The sequence below is a fragment of the Columba livia genome, chromosome 19, assembly GCF_036013475.1.
Source record: "Columba livia isolate bColLiv1 breed racing homer chromosome 19, bColLiv1.pat.W.v2, whole genome shotgun sequence".
Classification (NCBI taxonomy): domain Eukaryota; kingdom Metazoa; phylum Chordata; class Aves; order Columbiformes; family Columbidae; genus Columba; species Columba livia.
Genome location: NC_088620.1, coordinates 8,468,281 through 8,492,413, shown reverse-complemented (window position 1 = coordinate 8,492,413; position 24,133 = coordinate 8,468,281). Strand labels below are relative to the sequence as shown.

General features: G+C 46.2%; 1 long non-coding RNA gene across 1 annotated transcript in view; it reads left to right on the top strand.

Moving 5' to 3' along the window:
• The window catches only part of LOC110358733 (uncharacterized), a 139,447-nt gene that overhangs the window by 8,112 nt on the left and 107,202 nt on the right, over positions 1-24,133 (top strand). Inside the window, exons 2-4 of the long non-coding RNA XR_010467218.1 lie at positions 8,427-9,536; positions 15,907-16,193; positions 19,901-21,323. This is a non-coding gene — a long non-coding RNA (uncharacterized LOC110358733). The remainder of the gene's footprint in view (positions 1-8,426; positions 9,537-15,906; positions 16,194-19,900; positions 21,324-24,133) is intronic.

Below are 24,133 nucleotides of genomic sequence, written 5' to 3'. Positions count from 1 at the left end.
TGCTGCATGTTGTTACGTGGTTGGACCACGGATTAGTTTATTTTGGTGGGGGGCTGTGCGGCGATTAGGAACGACACATACCGGGATGCAGACAGGTTCAAAGAGACAGAGATCTTGTTCTGGAAAAAAGCACAGAGCCTGGCCAAGCAGAGAGCTTGACCTAAGCCGCTTTCTTTACTCACCATTGCCAATTTATAGGATTTACAGGTACAGGCCTGGACTAAGATGTTTACATGAGACGTTTTTTCCACTAATTGTTATTAAAAACACACTAAGCTCATGTGATGTTCGTCTCGCTTGTTTTTCCACTCATTCACAGACCAGGCCCAAGGACGTTCACACCGCCCATGCACTTGGGGGCGGTTATCCGACCCGAGGTACCATTCTCACAAGTCTGGGCTATAACTCTTTACAATTACGAGAAACGTACTTCAACACAATCTCTCCAAGACCCTTCATATTTTATGATGATCTGATTATGTCAGTATTATTTCTTTGACCATCCAGATGGTCATGTTAGTATTGATCTTCCTTTATCACCTAGGTGGCTGGAACCGCACGTCTTGCTTTCCCACATTGTTACTTTATAACAGGCGGGCTGCTGAAAGAATGAGAAAACTGCACCAGGAGCCATCAGTGATAGCAGTAATGAATGGCTGCACTCTTCCTTCAAGCATTTGAAGCTTCTATTCTGATTTATTTACACCCAGGGCAATGTGGTTTGGGGGTCAGGGCACAGGGCAGGTGAGACAGGAGTCGAGCATCTTCTGGGCTGCAAATAGGAAACGCTGGGGCATCCTTGCCAAGTCAAGAAATCCCCTCTGGGTCAGGCTGCCATGTTTAAATAGCCAGTTATTATTTACATGAAATGGTATTTAATTCCTCCTCTCACCTGAGTGAGTTGCATTGAGTACTGGGTTTGGGACATGGTTAGTCAGGGACCAGGGAGGGTGAAATTGGTGCCAAAGGATTGATGAAGTGCAGGATGGACCAGGGCTGTGCTTGGCTGTTGACTCAGTTGCTGCTTTTCTTATAGCTCAGGAAAATAAAGGCCATTATTTTCCTATTAATAAGTCACATCATTGGGTGAATATTGTCCAGAATACCTGGTGTGCTGGGCATAACACAGGAACTGATGCATCAGCTTCAGGGTGTGTTTTACTTACAAATCTTTCTTGTGGTGGGAGAATACTAGTAAGCCTCAAAAGCAACCTGTTGAAGGAGAAAATGACTTGCCAAAATTCACACTCCTGCGGAATTTTCCACTAGGTGAAGTTTAGATGAAAAATTGAGGGAGAAGTTGTAGCACTGAGGTCTTTGGTATTTTCTGATCAGGTTTTGTTCAGTATCTTGGAAGGGAATGGTGCAAAAACTTGGTCCTTAGCCAGGACACTAACTATGTCCCTGCTATTGACAGTAGTAAATGTGATTGACTTTAAGGGAACTACAACAGCTGGCAACCACTGATGGTGCGGTCTGTCAGGTTTGGGAGCAAATTAAATAAGAACGGTTGTTACTAACTTAGATGGGGTGAGGTTTTTAGAGAAGGCCAGGGATTTAGCTGTTAACATTAATGGAACATTTATAGAAGAATTTCTCTGGGCTGCTCTACAGATGAGCCCAAGGTGGCTGCAGGCCAGGCTATTGACTGCATAGACCTGGTGTGACTTTTACTCATAGTTGTTTTAAAGTCTCTGGCATCAGCTCTGTTGACTTTAATATGGTTAGCCTGGATTTACAGTGCTGTAAGTGGGGCTGAAATCAAGTTTTCGGTGCCTATTAGAGGGTGAAATTGATGTCTTTGCAAAGAGCCCAGCCAGCCAAAGCTTCTGCAATACTAAAATCCCAGCAGGGAATGGCAGTGTGACTTTCAGAACCTTGTAACAGGCTTCCAGTGTCACTCATGTTGTGGGTTGGGAGGCTTTGAAAATCCCAAACAAAGGCCTGAGTAACCCCTCTAAGACAAGCTGCTTTCGAGTGACTCATTAGCCTTAGCGCAGGGAGGTTAAGTCAATTAAACTACTTTCTGGAATAAATTAGGTTGGGTAAATCAGCATCCCTTTTTGCACAGGGATGTGGCAGCAGGAGGTGGGTCCATCAGCAAAGCTGGGGGGCAGCAGCTGCTCTCACCCAGGTCCGTGTTCAACTGTGGCACCATGGAGGGGACCTGGGGCACAGGAGCCCCCTCAGCCCCATCATCCCCATCACTGAGGATCCCACCATGCCTGAAACCAAAATGCTGAGTGCGGGGAAGCTGCTGCTTGGCAGACGTTCTGCCTGATCTGAATTGAGAAGTGCTGAGAACTTACTAAAAACCTCACAACTCAGGGGCTTTGCTGGGATTTCAGGTAGATTCTGGATTAGCAACAAGGGTCCCAAGTGTGGCCTTGGAAATGAGACCTGATGCTTGGCTGCTCCCTGCTGTGTGCGGTCATAGAATTGTAGAATCATTTTGGTTGGAAAAGATCCTCAAGATAGAGTCCGAGCATTAACCCAACAGTGGCACTAACCCATGTCCCTGAGAATCTCATCTCCGTGTCATTTAAACCCCTCCAGGGATGGTGATTTAACCACTCACCTCTTTGCAAATACCAAGAGTGCCTTGTTGCCCGTGAAGGTGATGATGGGACTTGCAAAAGGGGTGGTAAAAATGGGATTTCAGGGACAGAAGACCTTCAGGAGTCACCCCTATAAGGGACAGGTGATGTTTCCTGGGGTAAGGAAATACCAAGGGGCCCGTGCCAGCTGGCATGCTCTGGCCATGTGCGTGTCGGTGCAGGACGGATGCTCTGCAGGTACCTGGGGCCGTCTTGTCAGCCCCGCTCAGCTCAGCCAACCTCCTTTTTAATCCTCGCTCTTCCCCTTCACCATGAGACAAGCCAGACACGGAGGATGTGACAAACCATGTGGGAGGTTTCCTAAACAGGCACAGCAGTTGGGTGCCCGGGCAGGGCAGGAGATGCCAGCTCCGCTTCTGGCTCTGTTCTCACTGAGCTCTTATGCAAGTGGCTTCATTTCTCCATTTCCTTCACATCTGATTAGCTAAGGCATTTTTTTAGGGGGCAGGGACTGAGCTTTATTTTGCTTGGGTAAAGCACCCCCGGTGAGAGAGGCTGCAGGAAGCTGATGGGATGAAAAACCATAGGATGTCACAGCTCTTGTCTGGGTGGTTGTGCAAGGAGCAGCTCACCCAGCGCATGTGGCCTTGCACGGCCCTGCGGCACAGACCCCACCACGGACCCTTCACCGAGCCTTTTTCAACAGACTAGTCAAGATGCGTTTGCTCCAGGAAAGTGTTATTTCCTCCTTGGTATAAATCTTAATAAATAACTTCCTACAAAGGCAATTAATCATCTCCTTCCAGACTTTGGATTATTAAATATATATACCTGTTAAGAATTACAGTCTCATCTGCTTTCACAGGGTGTTCAAGCCTGTTACTATAGTTGTTCATAGAAATAACCCCAGCTGGCTCATATTTTCCCTTGGCCACCTTACATTGTTATGGAGAAACAAGATAAAAAGTGACAAAGTACCAAGGAGATTAAATGTTGTTCTGATGAATTTTGCCGGCATTGTCGTTTCCTGGAGGATGCTTTAGAATTCATTTCCTATGATAGGCTGCTAGAAAGAGAGTTTTTATAAATTTGCATTTTTCCATATTTCTGTGGGTAAAAGGCTTTGCACCTAATCCATTCCAACAGCTCTGTTGTATTATGTCTATTGGCATTAGAGACAGGGTTGCATTAACTCCTATATAGTACTGAAAATCTTTATTACAAATTAGTGTGGCAAGAAGCTACTGCAAGGTGCTTGAAAGGCAGAGAAAGCTCATTGAATTGGTGTGGGTTCCTTTTGCAGCTGCTGGTGTTGGGGAGCACAGAGTCCTGGTGCTGCAGGGGTTTGGGCTCCATCCCAGCTTTATCACAGGCTTTATCACAGGGTTTCTCTGTGATGGGGAGCCAGCCGCTCTGAAAACCCTCCCGATGTTTTGGGACTGTGTGGGAGCTAGGGGCTTTGATATTCTTGGTGATTGCAGGGATACAGCTACAATTTCTACTTCTCCATTTGCTGTTTCTGAAATTGAGACCATGCTTGCTGCCTCCCCCACCAAATCCCACCTGCAAAGCCTTTAAGGCAGTGACCCTCTCTTTCTGCTACTTCTCTGTGCAGCCCCTTGCCAAAAGCTAATTTTGGCTGGGCTGGGAGATGCTGGTTCACATGAGGAACAGGGAGAAGCAGCTGGTCCTTGGGAAGTGCAAATAGCTTGTTCCAGAAGGAGCAAAAGCAGCAATGGATGCTGTGTGCCTTCTGCGGGGAGCAGAGCTGCTCTCAGCCTCGGATGAAGTCTTGACATAGCAGGAGTTGACACTTGAGCACCCAGCTGCTGTTGATACAAACCCACCTGAAAGCACCTTCCTGGGGCAGAGCAGGAGCTCTGGGGATGCTCAGGTGAGGGCTGGAGCAGACATGCCCAGAGCATGTGTGACATGGTGGTTTCCCATGATGTGCTCCAAAACCAGCATTTTTTGGAGGATGCCTCTGGATGGAGTCATCCCCGTGGAGATTTTTTCTTGCTTTGCCATCTGGCAGCATCCTTGTTTAGTTTTGGAAAAGGGAAACGAATCCTCTGAGCAGCCGCCACGCTGAAACAGCCAGGCCTTTTGGGAAGCTGATGAAATTTGATGGTTCTCTTGTAGCTGTTGGTCCCACACTCATATAATATTTTCTTCCCTATTCTTGGCTTTAGCTTTTTGGTTATATTTTCTCCCACCATTCTTTTCTCTGTGTATCACTGGCCCAGGGAAGGCAGGGGGTTTTAGCACCCAGCGGTGCCCAGTCCCTCTCACTGGGATACTGGGAAACCAGAGAAGCTTGGTCAGAAATGGAGCAGAGTTTCATGTCAGCTGGGCTTTTTCTTCCCAATCAGGGTGCCAAACTATGGGGAATATTAGTTTCTAAGCCTCTTTTTGGTCTTGGTGAGACATTTCTTCCTTATGACGAGGTGACCTTGTGTAGCTGGTTTGCTTACGGTGAGCAAAGCCAAGTGACAGAGTGGATGGTCATGTTGGCCGTGACGTGACATTTGTGTCCTTCCTCCCAACCGGCTGCTTGTCCAGCTGCCAAAGGCAAGGGCTGTAGGCAGATAGACTCATTTCTATTTATATCCTGGATTCAGCACCAAGTTCCCGGGCTGGTATGAAAATTTAGCTGCATTAGATAAAGCAGATTTAAAAATAGCCCGGGCTACCCGCTCTGAGGTCACCACTCTGGCATTGCTTACTCAAGAGCTTTACATTTTCAGATAAGCACCTCAGTGCTCAAACAGCAGCTTCCACTTGGCTAATCAAAACAGCAATCTGGGAAATGAGGTTTATTTATTAAGTTGAAAAGTAATCTGGATTTCGTATAGCTCTTGGGTTTTAGTGGAAATTCCAAGTTAACTCATAGCCAAGGGACAGGGCTAAAGGCAAAAGTGCTGTGGGAGCAGAGGTCTGTTCCAGATCTGCTCATGTAAGAAGTGAGGTGCCCATCTTTCAGCACATCGAGAACAAAACTATCCTTTTTAATGTTTTTTTCCTCAGGCCATAGCCCTGAGGGATGATTGGAAAAGAAATGTGCCTGCAGGAGCTGGTGACGCTCCACTGGGCATGATGCTCAGGGTTGCTCATGGCAAGTCATACAGATGCTTTTTTAGAAGAGTAGAAGTTCCCACGTGAGGTCACTCCTCAAACAGTGAGTCCCACGTGCGGTGGTGGGTGATGTACACGGGAATTCCAGCACATGCCAGGTCCTTATCTGAAGGAAATGGGTGATAAATACATCCCTGTGTGTTTAACCGGTGAGGTATTTATTATTAGCGTTATCGTTAGTGCACTGAGCGTTGCTGACACACTCGTGTTCGGGTGTATTGTATGGGTCAGGACTGCTGTAAGGTGGTGCTGATAAAGCTGCACCATCAGGAAGCTGAAGGAAAAAAGAATAAAAAGACAAAACAACCTTGTCTTCATAGGTCTTGTCCACAGGAGCTGGGTATGCAAAAATGAGCCTGTTTGGGAGGTGTTGGGGCTGCAGGGCACAGACAAGTACTGCGGGCGCAGTGGGAGAATGGTGTGTTAGCTCTGTGCAAAGGTGTCACATGAAATGTCACTGTATTGGGTGCCAGCGGGTCCTACCAAACCTGTGCATGTCACCTTATGAATGCTGCTGAGAAACACTCTTAGCACAGTGGCCAGGTGTGTATCTGCAAGGGTAAGAGAAGAGATGAGCCTCCATCCGGGGGGGTGAGCTGCTGACTTTAGCACAAGGGCTGCCTGGTGATATTTATTTCATGAGTAAGGGCAAGGATGAGGAGAGAGACCAGCACTTCCAAACAGACACCCTTAAAAGCCAAAAGGAGGATGTGCAGCTTCTTGGTTTTGTTCTGTGCGGCTGCTGGTATGTACTCCAAGCACAGGAAAGCTTGTTGCCTGGAGGCACTGCCACATTATCCCAGTCTTCTGGGTCCCTGCCCCAAGAGGATTCATCATATGTGAATCATCAAAGTGAGAAAGATGCATCATCCCCCTCTCACAGCTCTGTGTAAAGTGAGATGTACCAAGACCAACCGGTTTATAGTCATGGAGGAAATCAGTGCTGAAAGCAGCAGGAGTTCAGTCCCGGTCCTCAGTGAGCTGTAGTATTTTAGATCAACCGTGCTTTTCAAACAGGGGGCAAACAAGCGGTGCCTGGGTGTTAATGTGGGTCCCACAAGATATGGTGATATCTGGAGATGGATAAAAGACCAAAATGGACGGGAAAAGAAAGGCATTCATAACATCTCTCAAAACTTACAACAGATGCAGAGCGGTAAAGGCAAACACATGGAAAAAATGTTCCATTTCCTTGGGTGGAGTTATTAGGAATTTAGCCCTGATTTGTACTAGCTGGAGGTGAAAAAACAGGTTTAAGAGCTCTACCCAAGTTCACTCATGCTGGATGAACAGACTTGCACATCAGCATGTCAGACAAGTCACATTCATACCGGTATCTGATTATAATAAACAGGGAAGTTATTTATGAGTATTATTAGCATAACTGATCTGCCATAAATAGAGTTGCCATTGTTAAGTAACAAAGCATACACGTGATTTATATCTTGCAGATGAGATTAGTAATTTTTTGTGTATCAACCTTTCACGTATCTCATGTGCAAACACTCAGACACATCTGGCTCATGTATAAAGCAGGTGGTTTGATTAGAGAATCTGAGCCAAACAAAAAAGTGTATCAGCTTTCTTGGGGTGGTTCCAAACCTCTGCAAAATCAGGAAAATTCTTGTGGCTGATGAGGTGAACTGGCTAGATCACCCAGAGCAGCTCTTTCTACTTGCATTGCTGTAAAAGAGGGAGGAGAACACAAGGTTTCTGTGGCTGCTGCTGGGTTTGAACAGGCAGATTTAGTGCGGGTCCCTCCCTGCAGCCTTGGCTGTGGGGGACGTTTGCAGAAAGTCAAGGTTCAGGGTAGATTTAAGCTGCCTGGTGAGAGCTGATAGAGGTTTTGAGTGATGTTAGTGCCAGTGTGGTGATAACGTGGACTAGGGATGGAGCTGAAATACCTATTAGGAAATGGGTAATTCCCCACCATGTGGGCTGAGCATCCCTCCCTCGTGGAGAGGGGGCTCTAGAGCTCTTTGGGGGATGCGTTGCCTTGGAGATGCTGTTTTGGGAGATGAGACATCTCTCTTGTGCTGAATGCAGGCAATTCCTTTAAGAGCTTAAAAATTGCATGAGAGGAAAATTGAGGGCTGAAGGCCTCTCAAAGCAGTGCTGGCTCAAGGATGGCATAGATTAATTAAGGGTATGTACATAACATTGCACCTGCAGGAACACACCTTTTTGGCTACGTCTTCAAAAATGCTTTTCACCATTTTTTGAAACCCTTCCAAGAGGAGGCTCGGTCGTGGCAGACCAGTGACTGGAGGGAAAACAAGAACCCGGAGAGAAGGTTCAGGCCTGCCATTTTTGAAAGGATAAGAATCATTTAATGAAGCCACGACAGTTGATTGATTGGAAACTATTACTCATCTTCCCGGAATGAAGGGCTTGCTGGAAGCATCCCCAGGCTGAATGGCGGCCATGTGGAAGGGAGGCGTCAGGAGAAGGGAGGCTCTAGGGATGGGGCCAGCGGAGCATTGAGTGTGCCAGAGCAAGGGACAGCATTGGGGGTCCCAAGGTGAGGGACCTCGGTGGCAGGAGCCTTCCTCTTTGTCCCTGGCATGCAGGACATGTCCATGCCCTGAAGCTCTGGGGCAAATCGTTTACTAGGTGTTCAAATATATTAGCAGCATTTAAATCACAGTCATAGTTAACATAATATTCACTACATGCTGGGCATCTGCACGAATTCTAGTTAAAGTCTGAATCACCATCCATTTGTGTTCGAAGGAGCTTGAAGAAGTCTCTGGAATATTCAGGAAGATCTCTTTGAAGAACACCTCAATCTGCATTTTTAAATGGGTCTGAAAATTTGAAATCAGCATGAGAAAGAAGGCAAGAGAGAGCTCAAACGCATCAGGAACAGAAGAGGCCCCATTTTTAGACAGTGCTACACAAAGATATTGCTTGATTGCATTGCTGAACATTTCATGTGGTGTGAGAGCAACATCGATGTCAAAATCCAGATGTTCCCAACAGCTGGGAGCTCACTTCAGGCTGCGGTGGGGGACCCTCCCTGCGTGGGTCCCAGCTGAGATCAGTGAAGCGGTTTGGGGTCAATGCCCACGATGGGCTGCATGAAATGACTGGTAAAAAAGCTCATTTCTGCTCTTGGACCCCTCTGCTTGGTCACTAAACCTTGATCTTCGTTTCCCTTGTCAGAGAGATTCATGCTTTACAGAGATGTGGGAAAGACAAATATATTTGCATTTATTACTGCAAGGCCTGTGGGCATTTCTCTGATCAGGTGGATTGCTGGAAAAGGGTGAGTGGTAAGAGTTGCTAAGGACAGATGGGAATATATAGCATCTTTACAGAAATCCCCCGTTCGAGCAAACACAGACTGGGATGCACAAAACTGTCCTGCATAGTCTTGGGCTTAATTCTTTCTGTACCCAAGTGACTAACATGCCCTTTGAGCCGTGAGCAGCGCGATGGTGATGAAGATGCTGCAGGACCTGACCCGGAGGTGCCTCCCAGTGTCACACTGCAGAGAGAGTGAGAAAACAAAGAAACCAGAACGAGCGACAAAGTGAGTAATTTGCCCAGGAGGACGCTGCTTGAGTAAGCAGAGTCAGTCATTTCAGGATTCAGAGCGCGGAAAAGCCCTTTCTCGTGCGGTTATCTTGAAGGTCACCATGGTGCGATGTGCTGGGAAGCAGTCCCAAGGCTCAGTGATGAACCTAACCTCAGAGCAACAATTATGCATTGTTTGTTGAATTTCCCTTCTATCTAATATTTTATTTCCTGGTGAAGCTTCGATCCCTGTGCCTGTTGTCTGTGAAATTGCAACCGAGAGAGCCGAAGAAGGGCCAAGGGACTTTTACCGGGACCGCAAAGGTACAAATGACATTTTAACTCGTTGTTTGTTTTTCCTTTAGCCAAAAAAATGTTTATATATGTATATCTGACTGAATGGAAAGATGAGACGGGATTTTTTTGTTGCTTAATATTTCCATGCGCTTTCTGAAATGATTTAATGGGTGGCTGGTGAAGTCATTTGCGGTAAATGGGTAAGAAGCGTCAGGCTCGGAAATTGTCCAAATATGGTACTCTCCGGAGGCCCTAGCGCTATAATTTTTGATGCATAAATTAAGTGTCCTCGCACTGATACCCCTGGTACCACCTATAAAGCCTTGGTGGCTTTATGTGCACCGAGGTGTCTGCCGAGAAGTGGGTACGAGACCAAATGAAAGAAATTCTGGGCCAGGCACAAACTCTCTGCTCTTAGTGTCAACAAGTCTCAAAGCAGCAGTGGCACTGGCACCAAAAGCAGCACTTGCAAGGAGGGATGCACTGAGACCTCAGCCAAAAGGCTGCAAAATCAACCTGGCAGCTCTCAGTAATGCACAGGCAGGAGCCTGACTTGAGCTGCTTTGGTTTTGGAAGCTTTCCAGCCCATTGTTTCAAATTATTGATTTTTTTTCCCCCTCTCCCTTGTTCAGAACTTGTTAGAAAAATAAGTAAAAGTTGGAGAAATTTCAGCATTAGCATGTCATCCTGACCTTATCTGATATTTTCTCCATTGGCGATCTCCACGTCGTGTCCCAGGGGAACACGCAGTTCCATATTCACCCTGTCAGAGCTACCGTACAATATTGGAGAATGTTTTCTGTTCATCTGAGGTGTGATATATAATTACTGCTGCTAGACATTGCAAGGGTTTAAAATTATCAATTCTCATGAAATCTCTGCAGCAGGAGCTGAGCCTTATCTTATTCTAGTGTGCTGACAACGTAGTCCACACAGACTTATTCCCATTTATTTGTTAGGAATTTGCTTGTCACTTAATTGACTCATTTCTTTCTCTCCTGTCACACTGTGCAGAGCAATCACCTCTCAGCAAAATGCTCCTTAGAGACTGAAAGTCCAACCCTGTTTAGGTGCATCTCTCTTGTTTGGTCTAAACTTAGAGACCTTCAAAGCCCATCCAGTGCCACCCCTGCCATGAGCAGGGACATCTTCACCAGCTCAGGTTGCTCAGAGCCCCGTCCAGCCTGGCCTGGGATGTCTCCAGGGATGGTTCATCCACCACCTCTCTGGCCAACCTGAGCCAGGCTCTCACCACCCTGTTGTGACCTGCTGGGGACAGAAACGTGCACTTTGTCCAGCAGGTTGATTGACCAACACTGTGTTTTGCCCTTGGTGAAACAACAGAGTTTCTTCCCCATTGCAGCACACGCTGCATGGGAATTCCAGGAGAAATGAATCATCTCTGAGCAAACAAAACCAAAATAATACGCCAATTTCGTAGAGTACAAGGAAGGGCAAGGCTGTGGGATGGAGACTTGCAAAGCAGGACAGCTTCAAACCTGCTTAAGCTGCATCCAGCCCCAGCCTGAACACAAAACTGGGACCTTATAGGAGTTGGATTGAGCCGGGTCTTTCCTCAGGTCTTTCAAACACATGTTGCTGATTGCTGCTTTGTAAAGAACTTGGTGATGGTGCTGAACAGGAGAAGATGTGTTGAGTTTTGGGGATGTGGAGAGGAGCACAGGGGAGCAGTGCTGGGTCCAGCTGGCTCACCACTGGTTTCCAGTGTTCTGGCTGTTACTGGAAGTTGTGCTGCTGAAAAACAACACGGTAAAGGCCCGTGCTCACCCCATGTAACGCTGCAGAGAGGAGTGTGGTTGCAGCAGAAGTGATCCTGGCACAAGGTTTTATTTTATTTTTAGCCTGACTGGAAGTAGAAAGCAATAGAAGTTTTGTAATTGAGTGATTTCCGGACCTGTTTTGCAAACTCTAGAAGATTCTGCTGCTCAGGTAAACATGCAAAGTGCCCCAAACTTTGCACCTCTTCATCATTTCCCATCACCTCTGTCTGCCTTTAGCCACAACAAATAGAGATGAAAGGCCAAGGCAATAATTTGGAATTTAGGTGGATGGCATGGAAATAACTAATCTGTGACAGTGAGGGACCGAGTACAAACCCCCATGTTCCTCCATCCATCAGCTGCATCCCCAGTGGAGGATGCAGGAACACCCTCAAACTGGGAATGTCTGGAATACCCTGGGAGTGGCAGCTGTGTAAATGCAGCTGCAAATAACTGTCATCTTATGGCACAAGCAAGACAAGTTTGAGCCTTTGCAGTGAACATGAGGCTGTGGCATGACAGTAAAGCTGATGCGTTGAGAAATAATTCTCCCGGTTACGTCAGAGCTGGGAAATTGTCTCAATTAGAGAAATATCCTTTCCATTACAAGATGGACCCATCGTTCTCTGGACTCAGAGCTCTCTTATTCCAAGTTCTTCTAAGGGCGGTGGAATTTTGGAGCTCGAGGGCTGTGAGCAGTGAAATGTCAGTGGGGATGCTGTTTGTAGGTAACGACAAGGTGGCTTTGGTCTTCTGCAGACTTTGGTAGTTTGCATCCAGATCTGGCAGTGACTGGCTTGGGCATCTGCTGCTTCAGTGAGCATCCCTATCAACTACTGACTCTTGCTATGGTGGTTCAGGCGGTACCATGTAACAGGGTGCAAAGAAAAACAATGGTCCTAACAAGTCTCAAAACTTTTTAAGTTATTGTGGTTTTTTTTGTGTTTTTTTGTTGTTTTTCTTTTTTTGAGATCTCCACTTTTTGATCTTCTGGGTATCTCAAATGGGCAAAGGAGATCTTGGCAGCTGAAAGGAAACAGGCATTTGGAAATGCGATTTGCAGTCTAAGCAAAGTAGAAAACTAAAAGCCCTTGGCCACATTGTTCAGCTTTCACAAGATTCCCTATTCTTACTGTTTCCATTTACTGTAATATACACACATATCTCCAAGGAAAGAGACCTCTCTTTGTTTCCACTACTGGATGCTCTGTCTCTCTAGAATATATATAGAAATATATTTTGCGATTTTCTTTAGAAGGAAAGACAACTCCTTCAAATAATTACAGCAAATATCTTGCATTTTGCAAACCCCAAGCTGTAGAACAAGAACGTGGAGGGAAGGTTTGCTGATGCCTTTCCTCAAAGTGCCCTTTTCTGCACAGAAAAGATAAAGTGAATTTCTTGGGTCCTGCGCCAGTCTCTTTCCCATGCTTAGAAAGAACATGCAATAATCTTTAACTGCACAAACTCTACATGCCTTGTCAGAAATGAAAATAGCAGTTTGTTGTGATAGGGCTTATGGATTCCTGCAGTACAGCCGTGTGCTCCTGCAGGCTGGAAATGCTTTATGAATATCAGCACAAGTAACTGTTATTTCATATGTTTCACTGTAGCTTTCTTACATGGTTTCAAACATGTATTCAGGGTGCAGAAACACTTATTCACACAGCCATCCACAACACACAAATAACAGGTCTCTGTTGGGAACAGACTAGCTGATCTTTAGACAAGTTTGGAGGTGAGTTACTGATCCCAAAAGGAGAATTAAGCCTGACTTCAGTGCTTTCCCATCTGCTGTGAATGGTAGCAGTGGAAAGCGAATGCAAAACACTCCCACCAGTGGAAGTGGGAAGCTCTGATTTGTTACTGTTTCACACTTGTTTTGCACAGGTGTGTTTATTCTGCAGGGTGTGCAGTGGTGCAAAACCGCCTCAGCTCCTGACGGTAAGAATTTCTCACCCACAGAAACAAGCGTGAGCGCTCATTCTTTCACTTTTAAGCTCAGTGGCCGGGTTTGTCAGCTCAAAGGTGTGAAGCAGATTTTCTCAGGGTCTCAGCTGGGCGTTTCAGGCACTCCGTCTCTGCAGGCTGAACCATGCACTCCAAATTCTGGCTTCCTTTTATGTTTTTACTGTTTAAAAATCAGCCAGACTGTTTTGATTGTCTAAGCAGAAGCAGAAGGGTTTTTTTTTCCACCAGGGAACAAATAATCCAAATAATAGATTTATTTTTTTATGATGGGGAACTTATGAGAGGTCTGTGCCCACCTTGTTATCATGCTGGAAACAATGTTAGCACTAGGACCATCAAGACTAGAGAGATACCGCTGCTGATAATATGAAGGTTTTAATCACCAAAGACAAAGCTTTACTTTCATACAAGCAGGTGGCAGTTAGCTGAGGTTGTTCTCTTCTTTTATGACGTGATATTACCTACTTAATTTGTATTAGAAATAAATATAAAGATCTAAAACCAAGTTCCCCAAATGGGTCATTCAGGGAAACACTTTGAAAGAATTAATCTGGTTTTTGAGTGGTTGGCAAGGTGCTCTGGGGGTTTCCTCCATACGGCACGTTGCCGTGCGCAAGAACATGCCAAACGGCTGTCCTGGCGTGTTTGCACAATTCTGACATAAATTCAGGCATATTTCACCTGAACACATTCCTCATGTGTGCACTCATCTCCTCAAGAATCTGCAGTGTGGAATGGGATGGGTTCCTGCATTTGCTGGTATTTGAGGAATGAGCCTAAATATTTCCAGGGCTGCATGCAATCCACCTCCTGCATTCCCAGCCATCCCCACCGCTCTTCCCTAGAGGAAATCCCAACGGGTTCCTTGCCTGTCTGTTCCCAGGTGTCCCGGAGATAAGGATCAGCCTTTGATTGAAGCTCTCAGCAGGAAGCGGAGCAGATGCAGAGGTTGGAGGGCTCCTATTGCTGCCTTGTCTCGAGCAGCTGCAGGAGGGCTTGGCAATGGCTTGTGAGAAACACAGAGGGACTTTTGGGACTGGCACATGTCTGATCTCAATAACTTCCTCTCACATAAACCAAGGGCAAGCACCAGTTACACCAGTGCAATGTACTGTGGGAAAAAATAATCCCATAGTGCATCTGTGTCCAGCTTAATTACTTTAGAGAGATAATGGAAACTGGAGAGCTTCACTTTGGTAAGGAACATCTCTTTGGCCCTAGGGACTGCCCAGTGGTTGTTCTGCCTGTCTAGTGTGGGATTTCTCGCACTGTAGTTTGTAAGATCTACATGGGATTGCATGTGCCTATGTAGGCAATTTGTCAAAATGCTGGGCTTTTCCTTTAAGTTCCTTATTGTTCATTGGGGACAGACCTTTTAGGGGTGATGGTGTTAAACTGAAGGATGGAGATTCAGGCTGTTTCCGTTTACTGTAATATACACACATATCTCCAAGGAAAGACAACTCTCTTCGTTTCTGCTACTGGATGCTCTGTCTCTCTAGAATATATAGAAATTGTTGCCCCTGAGGGTGGTAAGAGCCTGTCCCAGGTTGGCCAGAGAGGTGGTGGATGCCCCATCCCTGGAGACATTTCATAGCTCAGCTGGAAAGCCACTGCCTTAAAACATCTGACCTATGGTTTATCTGTGGGGGGTGGTTTTACTCAGCCTTTTCCTAGCAGTTTCCTCTTGCTAGCAACTCTTCCAAAACTGCTGCAGCCTGTCCTGCAGGGCTGAGAAAGTGATTTTGTGTGTTGTAGGATGGCTTAATTTAATTTTCTTTAGTCTGCAGAGCATCCAGCTCCATCCGCTTTCTCTTAGCTGAAGATGGCCAAGCTGCCCCTCCTGCCATACCTCTCCCTCTGTAACGACTCTGTCCTTTTACTGTGGGTAACTCTGAGGGCACCGTGTTTCCCACATTTCAATCGTGTTGGATCAGTCCAGTAAAACCGAGCTCAATCCTGGCCAGACTAACCCACTCCACATTATGTTATTCTACCTGGGAGCTCCTAGCAGCACACAGAGACAATTGTGGTGAGGATGGCTGTGGCTCAGCTTTACCTCTCCCCTCTCTTTGCAGCATTTCTGAGTTTGCCAGGTCTCTGCTCTGCAGCCAGGTTCCCATTTTCATGCCGCCAGCCTGGCAGATGCGTTTGGGAAGTGAGCGGTTCTGCTTCGGAGCTTTTGCAACTCTGACCCCTGCCAGCTGCTCCTTACGGCTCTTTTGGGTACTTCTCATCTTTCCTTCCTGCAGACTGGGGCAAGGTACAGCTGCTGTGAGAGCACTGGCCACAAGCGTGGCTGGCACCCGTCCTGGTCTGTAAGCCTTTATTCACATTATAGCTCATGTCCACAACCCATTCCTGGCCGGGGGCTGCAAGAATTTTCCCTGGCAGGATGTACAAGGGACCACTCCCTTCAGCAAATGTGTTTCATGAAGTTGCGGGCATTACTGAAAGGTGCCTTCTGTTTCGATCCGTATTTTGATACAAACATTTAGCAAAATCAAAATGAAGTCTTGAAGCTCTTTGGAGCTGCCGCAATTTTGATGTCAGGGAACGGGAGCTTTGAGCAAGTTCTGCTTTGCCTGCTTTGAATCCCAGTGGCAATTAACCAAACTCCGATCTTTCTCCTATAATTATTCCAGAGCCGAAGGCACAGAAGGCTCTACCTGGGACTCTGTAAGCCATGCCATACATTTTTGATAACAGGTACTAGTATCCAAGACTGCTGTCCCAGTACCAAGACCGACATTTCCTCCCAGTGACCAACCACTCCTTGTGCGATGTTCTTGCTGTTCCCACAAGAATAACGTGGTGTGAATATGTGGCTGATGCCTCAACAGTCTGTGAAATCACCAGCTGAGCTGTGCAAGGAGCATGGACCTGCTTGGGAGGACACTTCTTCCCCAGGAGAGCTGGTATGCAACCAAGGGTAAGTCAGAAACAGCGGTTGCTTGGGATTTTCATGGGAGACAGAAAGAAGTTGAGTATCCAGGTTCCCTAAACACTTTTAAAATTTTATTCTGAAAAACACCATGTTTTTTTGCATTCCTTGGTCAGCTGGAGCACATTGGATTCTTGACCTTATAAGGCCAGGACTTTTCTTTAGCTTTTGCAATGGGTGCTCTCTGTCTTTAGCACTAGAAAAACAGAAAATGCTACATGCTACTTCGGTTTGCTCTGATCTCCTGGAAAAATGTTGCAACTGCATTCATCTAAGTTGTTGTTTCCAGCAGTAGTGCCTTAAAATGCTTCAGTTTCCTTGAAACTCTGTGGACATTTGTGACCAAATGGTGGGAGAACTCAGAGAGCTAATAACAGTGGAAATATCAGAGGTGATGTTGACATCTAGGGGAGAACTGTGTAAACATGGCTGGATAGTGCCTCACGAGGCCCAAACTGAGATTAGCTGTTTGGAATTCAGAAGAAAGTGTCCCCTTGCAATTGTTGAAAGGAGCCTGAGTGCATGTTTGTGCCTTTGCTGCCAATGCCTCCTGGGGACACCAGTGAAAAGGTAGGTGCCACCATCCTGGTGTTCCCCAGAGCTTGGGAGGTGACAGGGCATCTCCTCTCTTGCGTGCTGGCCATCATGCCTTGGCAGGCCTGGGAAATTCACCCCCTTGTCAATCCTTGGACCAGGTCCAATATCAGTTATTTTACAAATCTTGGTGTCTGTTGAACACACTTGAGTTTTCCCAGTCTGAGAGGATTTGCCAACGCAGCTGTGGCTGCCTGGCCTTGTCATGTATGCAAAAACAACACCTGGAAAGTTCAGGATACTTCTGAGTCTTTTGAACTGGTGCTTCCAAGCCAAGGCAAGGTGGTGGCTCCATTCTGGGAACGAATCACACCAAAGGTTGGGGACCTTTCTGGTCTCCTCATGTTTCCATCCCCATAAAGATGCAGTGGCCAGCCCTGCATCTTTTGGCACATCTCTTCCCGGGTGGCGGGGCCTTAGCACAGACTCAGAACATGCACAGCTGCAGGCAAACATCCTTCCTTCAGCTGGGATTAAAGGTTAAGAACCAGATGGTTTGTTTTGTAATCTTGTTACAGTGGTGACTCCATTACAAGAATTATTACTTCCATCTTTCTGTGCTTCCTCCTTTCCTAAGATTCTTGGGGGAAACCTCTGGGTCTAGATGCTCTATGACATCTGAAATTGCAGCTTTTATTACTCAAAGACATTGCAGCGGATGGATGACTGCTAAAGCTTTCTTGCCTTGGCTCCAAAACTAACACATGGCTGGAAGGATTAGTGGGAGAGCAGATAAGGTCATGCCACGACCTAGATGTGTATCAGATTTGCAGCTGTCCAGCTTTGTTCTGTGGTCAGCATGGCCAGATGACCTTCCTGTGTCAGGAGCACACCTACATCTCCCAGGATTGTGTTTCCCTCAGGACTTTTTCATGGGAAACCTGCGGGGTCTTTGGCCAACAGCTCATGCATACATTCTTAATTCAAAATGCCAGAGACAGCACACAGTTATTTTGAGCGAAGGAGAAAGAAAACTGGTAATTTTTGTTGGGAAGTTCTTATTAATTCAGTGTTTACTGGAAGCTCTTTGATGGTGTTTTCTTCAAGGACTTCATTCACTGGTCTGGTGGACGGCTCAGGAGCCTGGCCCTTGCTAGCTCTAGTGGGCACGTTTGATGTTTTGGCATCTGTCTTTGGGAAAGGACCAGCTCATGTCCTGCTGCCTGGGGAGTCCAGAGAGCAGTGGGCCTGAGCCTGCAAACCCCGGCTTCCCAGGCTCTGTGTAGCATGGATGTTTGATCATACTGGTGGTGCAAGCTGTTGTCACCTCCAGCGTCAGGACAGATATCAGTGCCACACTGTTTTGAGGATGAAGGCACTAGATGGGTCTGAAAATCTTGGTTTTACTGAGACATCTGCACAAGTCACCTGGGGACTCACAGTGCCAGAGGTGTCCTCAATCTGTCCTGCTCTTTTCACAGAATCACAGAATCGACTGGGTTGGAAGAGACCTCAGAGATCATCGAGTCCAACCCTTGGTCCAACTCTAGTCCGTTTACTAGATCATGGCACTAAGTGCCATGTCCAATCTCAGTTTAAAAACCTCTAGGGACGGCGAGTCCACTACCTCCCTGGGCAGGCCATTCCAATGCCTGATCACTCTCTCTGTAAAGAATTTCTTTCTAATATCCAGCCTAAATTTCCCCTGGTAGAGTTTAAGCCCATGCCCCCTTGTCCTATTGCTAACTGCCTGGGAGAAGAGACCAATCCCCACCTGGCTATAACTTCCCTTCAGGTAGCTATAGAGAGTGATGAGGTCACCTCTAAGCCTCCTCTTCTCTAGACTAAACAACCCCAGCTCCCTCAGCCTCTCCTCATAGGTCTTATGTTCAAGTCCCTATGGACTTTTCCCATGGTATATTCATCTTTTGCGTCAAAGGTGGGGTGCTTGTTCTGTGCAGATGCTTATGCAGTTAGGGCAAAGGGGGTAGGAGTGGCTGGCTTGGGGTGGGGTGGGGTGTGGTCCACAATCCACCAGATCTTCCCATCCCATACAGAAATTTGGGCTCCTTGGCCCCAGAGGGTGGAAAGGGGTTATTCCAGAGAGGGGCTGTGGCTCTGGCCCAGTGCCACAGTCTTTAATGATTGTTGTTTGGAAGGCACTGATTTTGCAGCCTCTCAGTGTTTTCATGTTCCTGCATCACCTTTGATAATGACCCTGATTCTATATGGAGACTGAAACCTTGACAAATACTGTTGTTCCATAGTTTCTCCCTACCATTTCTGACTGATCACTTCAGAGAATATCACTTTGGTGCATTATGTATCATGTGAAAATAATTTAAATGGCACACTAGAAAGTGTTCTCATTTTAAATGGATCATTTTCCATCAGATTTTCCTCTGCTTTTCCTGTTGGGAATCTCCAAATCTCTCTGCATATTCTCTTTATCACTCATTGCTTTGAGCATACTTATCTGGTTCCCACCTCTTTTCTCTAAACAAGTCTGGTTTTTTACATATGGGCAAGAACCTAAAGTTTTCCATGAGCTTTCTCCTGCGGACTCAACCCTGGGGATCTAAGTCACTGCTTGATTTGAAAAGAATGTGGAAATTATGCCACTGGGTATGGATGTCACTGAGACAAGGCAGCGCTCTGATTACAACATAGTCAGCTCTCCCGCCAGTGTGAGCTTCTCCATTCGTGCTCCTGGCTTCCTACCAGCTGAAGGCACATGTCTGTCCTTCCTTCCTCCAGCTCCTCTCTGCTGGGAAGAGCCACCGGGCTTCTTATGGGGAGCAGCTGAGGGACCTGGGGGGTTCAGCTGGAGAACAGGAGCTGAGGGGAGACCTTCTGATCTCTGCCTGAAAGGAGCTTGGAGCCAGGGGGGTCGGGCTCTGCTCCCCATGAACAAGCGCCAGGAGCAGAGGAAACGGCCTCAAGTTGCGCCAGGGGAGGTTGAGGTTGGATGTGGGGAACAATTTCTTCCCCAAAGGGCTGTGGGGCATTGGAACAGGCTGCCCAGGGCAGTGCTGGAGTCACCATCCCTGGTGCTGCTGGACAGACGGAGATGAGGTTCTAAGGGACATCGGGTGGTGGTCAGCTGGGCAGTGTTGGGTTAACGCTTGGACTTGGTCATCATAAAGGTCTTTTCCAACCAGAACTATGCAGTGATTCATCTGATGCGAGGATTCCTGGTGCTGCTGATCTCACGTCTGAATTCCTCCCAGAAGCTGTTCACAAAGGCGACCCCAAGGAAAGTTCCGTAAAGCTTTTCATTGACATCTGTTGGTATTTGTAATTCATTTAGAGAACAATAACTGACTGGAGCTTGGCTTCATTTTTAGTGCAGGACTGAAACAGGAACAGCTGTCTTTATGATAAAAGAACTGATACAAGACACATGCTGTGTTATTTAGTGCTTATTTTCATTTAATTACGGAAAAGTTCCCTAAGGAGTACGAGAAATGTGATTTTTTGTCTTTATGCCAAAGCAGAACTGAGCTCAAGCCCATGAGCAGTACAGGGAGGAACAGCCACAGGGCAATGCCCCAAGGAACTGAGTCAATGAGCTGGAGGGGGTGGGTGTGAGACTCCTTTTGAATGAATTTCACTTACTGCATGCACAATTTTCCTGGTTTCTGTTAAAGAAAACCTACTACATATAAATTTTCACAGAAGAAAATGAGATTTCTTTGAAGTTCTCTGGCATGATGGAATTAATAGCTGCAAGATTTAAAAGTAACAAAAGTCAGACAAGGAAAACAATTCTAAATCAGCACTTAATCCATTGGATTTTCAAAATCCAATAACTTTTAAGAGATTATAGAATTGTTTCAGTTTTTCCATCTGCCATTGAAAATCTTTACCCCTTTAAAAGCATAGTGCAGATTTTTAGTAAGCCGGGAAAAATTAAAGCTCTAACATATAATACTATACAGTTTAACTGCTAATTTGTTTAGTCCACCATTATATCATTGTAAGGTATTTAAATTTATGCAAGTGTAATGAATAGCTTTAGGAAAATAAAATGTGCCTTTGGCACTGAATTTAAGGTGAAATGTGTGCCACAGAGTATCTGGTGTTAAACTCAAAGGTATATATAGGGTAGAAATCCTCTGCCCCCCTAGACATCCTTTATTGGTTATTGGATCTAATTTCAACTGTACAGCTGCTTTTACTTGACCCTGGTGGAAATGTTCCATGTGTTTAGTTTCAGTGCAATTGATCTGGAGACCTAAAAGGGCACTGAAGTTGCTGCAAGGTGCTGTTTGGAATATCTATCTTGTATAAAGCTGGGGCATAAGTCACTGAGCAAAAGTATATCCATCTGTCCATCCTTTTATGAACAGGATACGCACAACTGTGTGATATTTGGGTTCAGACTTGGTTTAGATATCAGTCCCTGGTCTGATTCTGCTCAGGTGAGTGTTTTTAGCAATCAGGCAGCTCAATGCACCACTGAAACCCTGTTTCACCCTCTTATTCCTTCCTTTTGTTTGACTCTGGTTTCCTTCCTTTTGGACAAAGCCAAGTCTTGCTGGGATGTGAGCAAAACCACCATTTTGCATCTGGAAAAAGAATGTAAGTAGTGAAGTTATGCCTTCTTCATTGTGAATGTGCTACTTTTAAAATAGTTTTTGGCCTGACCTGCTTTATATCTGAGAAGTGTGGAGCCCAGCTCCAGGTCAGGCACCAGGATGGTGCTGCTGCTTCAGCTGTGGCATTTTGCCACTGCCCTCCTTGTAAACCCGTATCCAAAATGGACAGACAGGCCAGAAAATAACTTAACAGACATGTTCTCAGAAAGGAGATTTTGTGCTAAAAAATTAATGTCACTTCAACCAGTGATCTGATTTTGCTCTTTATCACAGGATTACAGAATGTCAGGGATTGGAAGGGACCTGGAAAGCTCATCCAGTGCAATCCCCCCATGGAACAGGAACACCCAGATGAGGTTACACAGGAAGGTGTCCAGGCGGGTTGGAATGTCTGCAGAGAAGGAGACTCCACAACCTCCCTGGGCAGCCTGGGCCAGGCTCTGCCACCCTCACCGGGAAGAAGTTTCTTCTCAAATTTAAGTGGAACCTCCTGTGTTCCAGTTTGAACCCATTGCCCCTTGTCCTATCACTGGTTGTCACTGAGAAGAGCCTGGCTCCATCCTCCTGACTCTCCCCCTTTCCATATTGATCCCCAGGAATGAGTCACCCCTCAGTCTCCTCTTGTCCAGCTCCAGAGCCCCAGCTCCCTCAGCCTTTCCTCACACGGGAGATGCTCCACTCCCTTCAGCATCTTGGTGGCTGCGCTGGACTCTCTCCAGCAGTTTCCTGCCCTGCTGGAACTGAGGGGCCACAACTGGACACAATATTCCTGGTGTGGTCTCCCCAGGGCAGAGCAGAGGGGCAGGAGAACCTCTCTGACCTACTGACCACCCCCTTCTGACCCACCCCAGGTACCATTGGCCTTCCTGGCCACAAGGGCCCAGTGCTGGCTCATGGTCACCCTGCTGTCCACCAGGACCCCCAGGTCCCTTTCCCTTTTTATACTGTTTCTGGTTTTAGTATTCTTATTCTTAAATGCTGAATAATACTGCTGAATTCCAAAGAATATGAAAACAAATAGCATTTTTTGTTAATGAGGCAAATAGATTTGTTTTGCTGTGCCCTGATGAGCTTTGCTCATCCGTGTGGGGTGAGGCTGGCACTAAATTACAGCCAGCTGTTTTCCATCTCTGCAGGCTACTTGATTTGGCCGAAACTGGAGAAACCAAAGTTATGTTAGCTGAAAATCAGAGGTTCACTCACCTGGAAGCCAATAAGTATAGACTTGAAAAGAACTACTAGGAAGGTGACTCAGTCTATGTCAAGAGTTCCCTGTTTGTGATGAGAAAGGAGCAGTGCCAATAACTCTGCAACTGGTTGTACTATTTCTGAGGAACAATTAATCCCCGTGTGGGATCCCATTTGCAACAGGAAGGGAGAGGCCGTGTAGTCTATTAACTGCAAATATTGTCCTGTTGAATAGAGAATGTTTCATTTTAAAATTTCCGTGTGTAATTTGGCTGCATTAGTTTACACTGTTGAGGAAACAGGATGGCCCACGGGGCAGGGTGTGCTTGCTGCTACCTACACAGTAGTATTTATAGTGGGGTCATTTAAATAAGGAATGCATAAATTATGCTATCTTTTTGTTTGGTTGGTTTTGAAGCAGGCAGGTGTGTGTCTGAAATAACGTACGTTGGTTCTGCAGGGGAATACTCAGCAGCTGGCAGTGCAAAGTGGTCCTTTTGAAACTATGCGAGACCTTTGTATCAAGAGGGAAAGCGACTGATTTTCCTGGTGTTTTAATTGCATTACGTTTCTCAGCAATTAGAACATTGGGTCACCTACTCCCCTCTAGTTTTTATGGAACACTTGAGGGAAAACTAATCTCTTCTTGGAATTCATGGAGGACAAACTGGGCATCATTCATCGCTCTGGTCTCTGACCAAAGATAAGAACTACCTCTGCTGATCAGTTGATGTCATCCATAGGCAATGCAAGACAATTTGATATCTGAGAAGGGTTTATATCTTTGTGCAACAGAAGACCACGTTTCTTTTGGTTGGCTTTCTTGGGAAACCTGAACTCCACAGTTGGGAGATTGAACCCAGTCCAACCTCCCTAAGAATTAGATGGAACTGACCACGTACTCAGTTCCTTGAAAACATTGTTCTGTGTCTGACATGGAGCTGCTCAGTAGAACTGGGGGACAGGAGAGCAGGTGGTTCTGGCTCTGGCATCCTTTAGCAGTCCCAAAGGCACAAACACTATGACATTGAGAAGTACTCACCAGTCTTTTGGTAGACTCAGTGTTGTTCTGGAAAGATTTTGAACTAGCAGTTGATGTCCAAGGGGGACAGTAGGGAGTGAATCTTCTGTTTGTCTCTCTTTGTTCCTTTTAGACCCAAACCACAGCCAGGTTCCTCCATTTTGCTTCTCAGCGCTGTCAGTGTTTGCGTCACTCATTTAATACAGTGTTTTAAACTGTTCTGGAAGGGATGTTGGAAAGTTGTTTTGGCTTCTCCTAGCCACGAAAACATCTGTGTTTGTTTTCCACGTTCCTGAGGGAGAGATACTGGCTTTATGGACTGTCTTGTGTCCATGTGGTTTCCCTACTCCCTGCCTCTTTGCTCTAGGCCAAAGCTGCTCATATTTTGCAATGTTCCTGAAGCAATAAAGCTTCCTGAAGCTGGTCAAAGCTGCTCGCCCCCACTCATCTCTATCAGATCTTCTTGGGAGGCTTTTGCACTACTTTTTCATGACAGTCATTACGTTTAGGAAGTACAGCTCACTGCTGAGGATGGCGGAGTTCAGGACCAGCTGCAGAAAGGCAGCACAAGGGGTATTATAAAT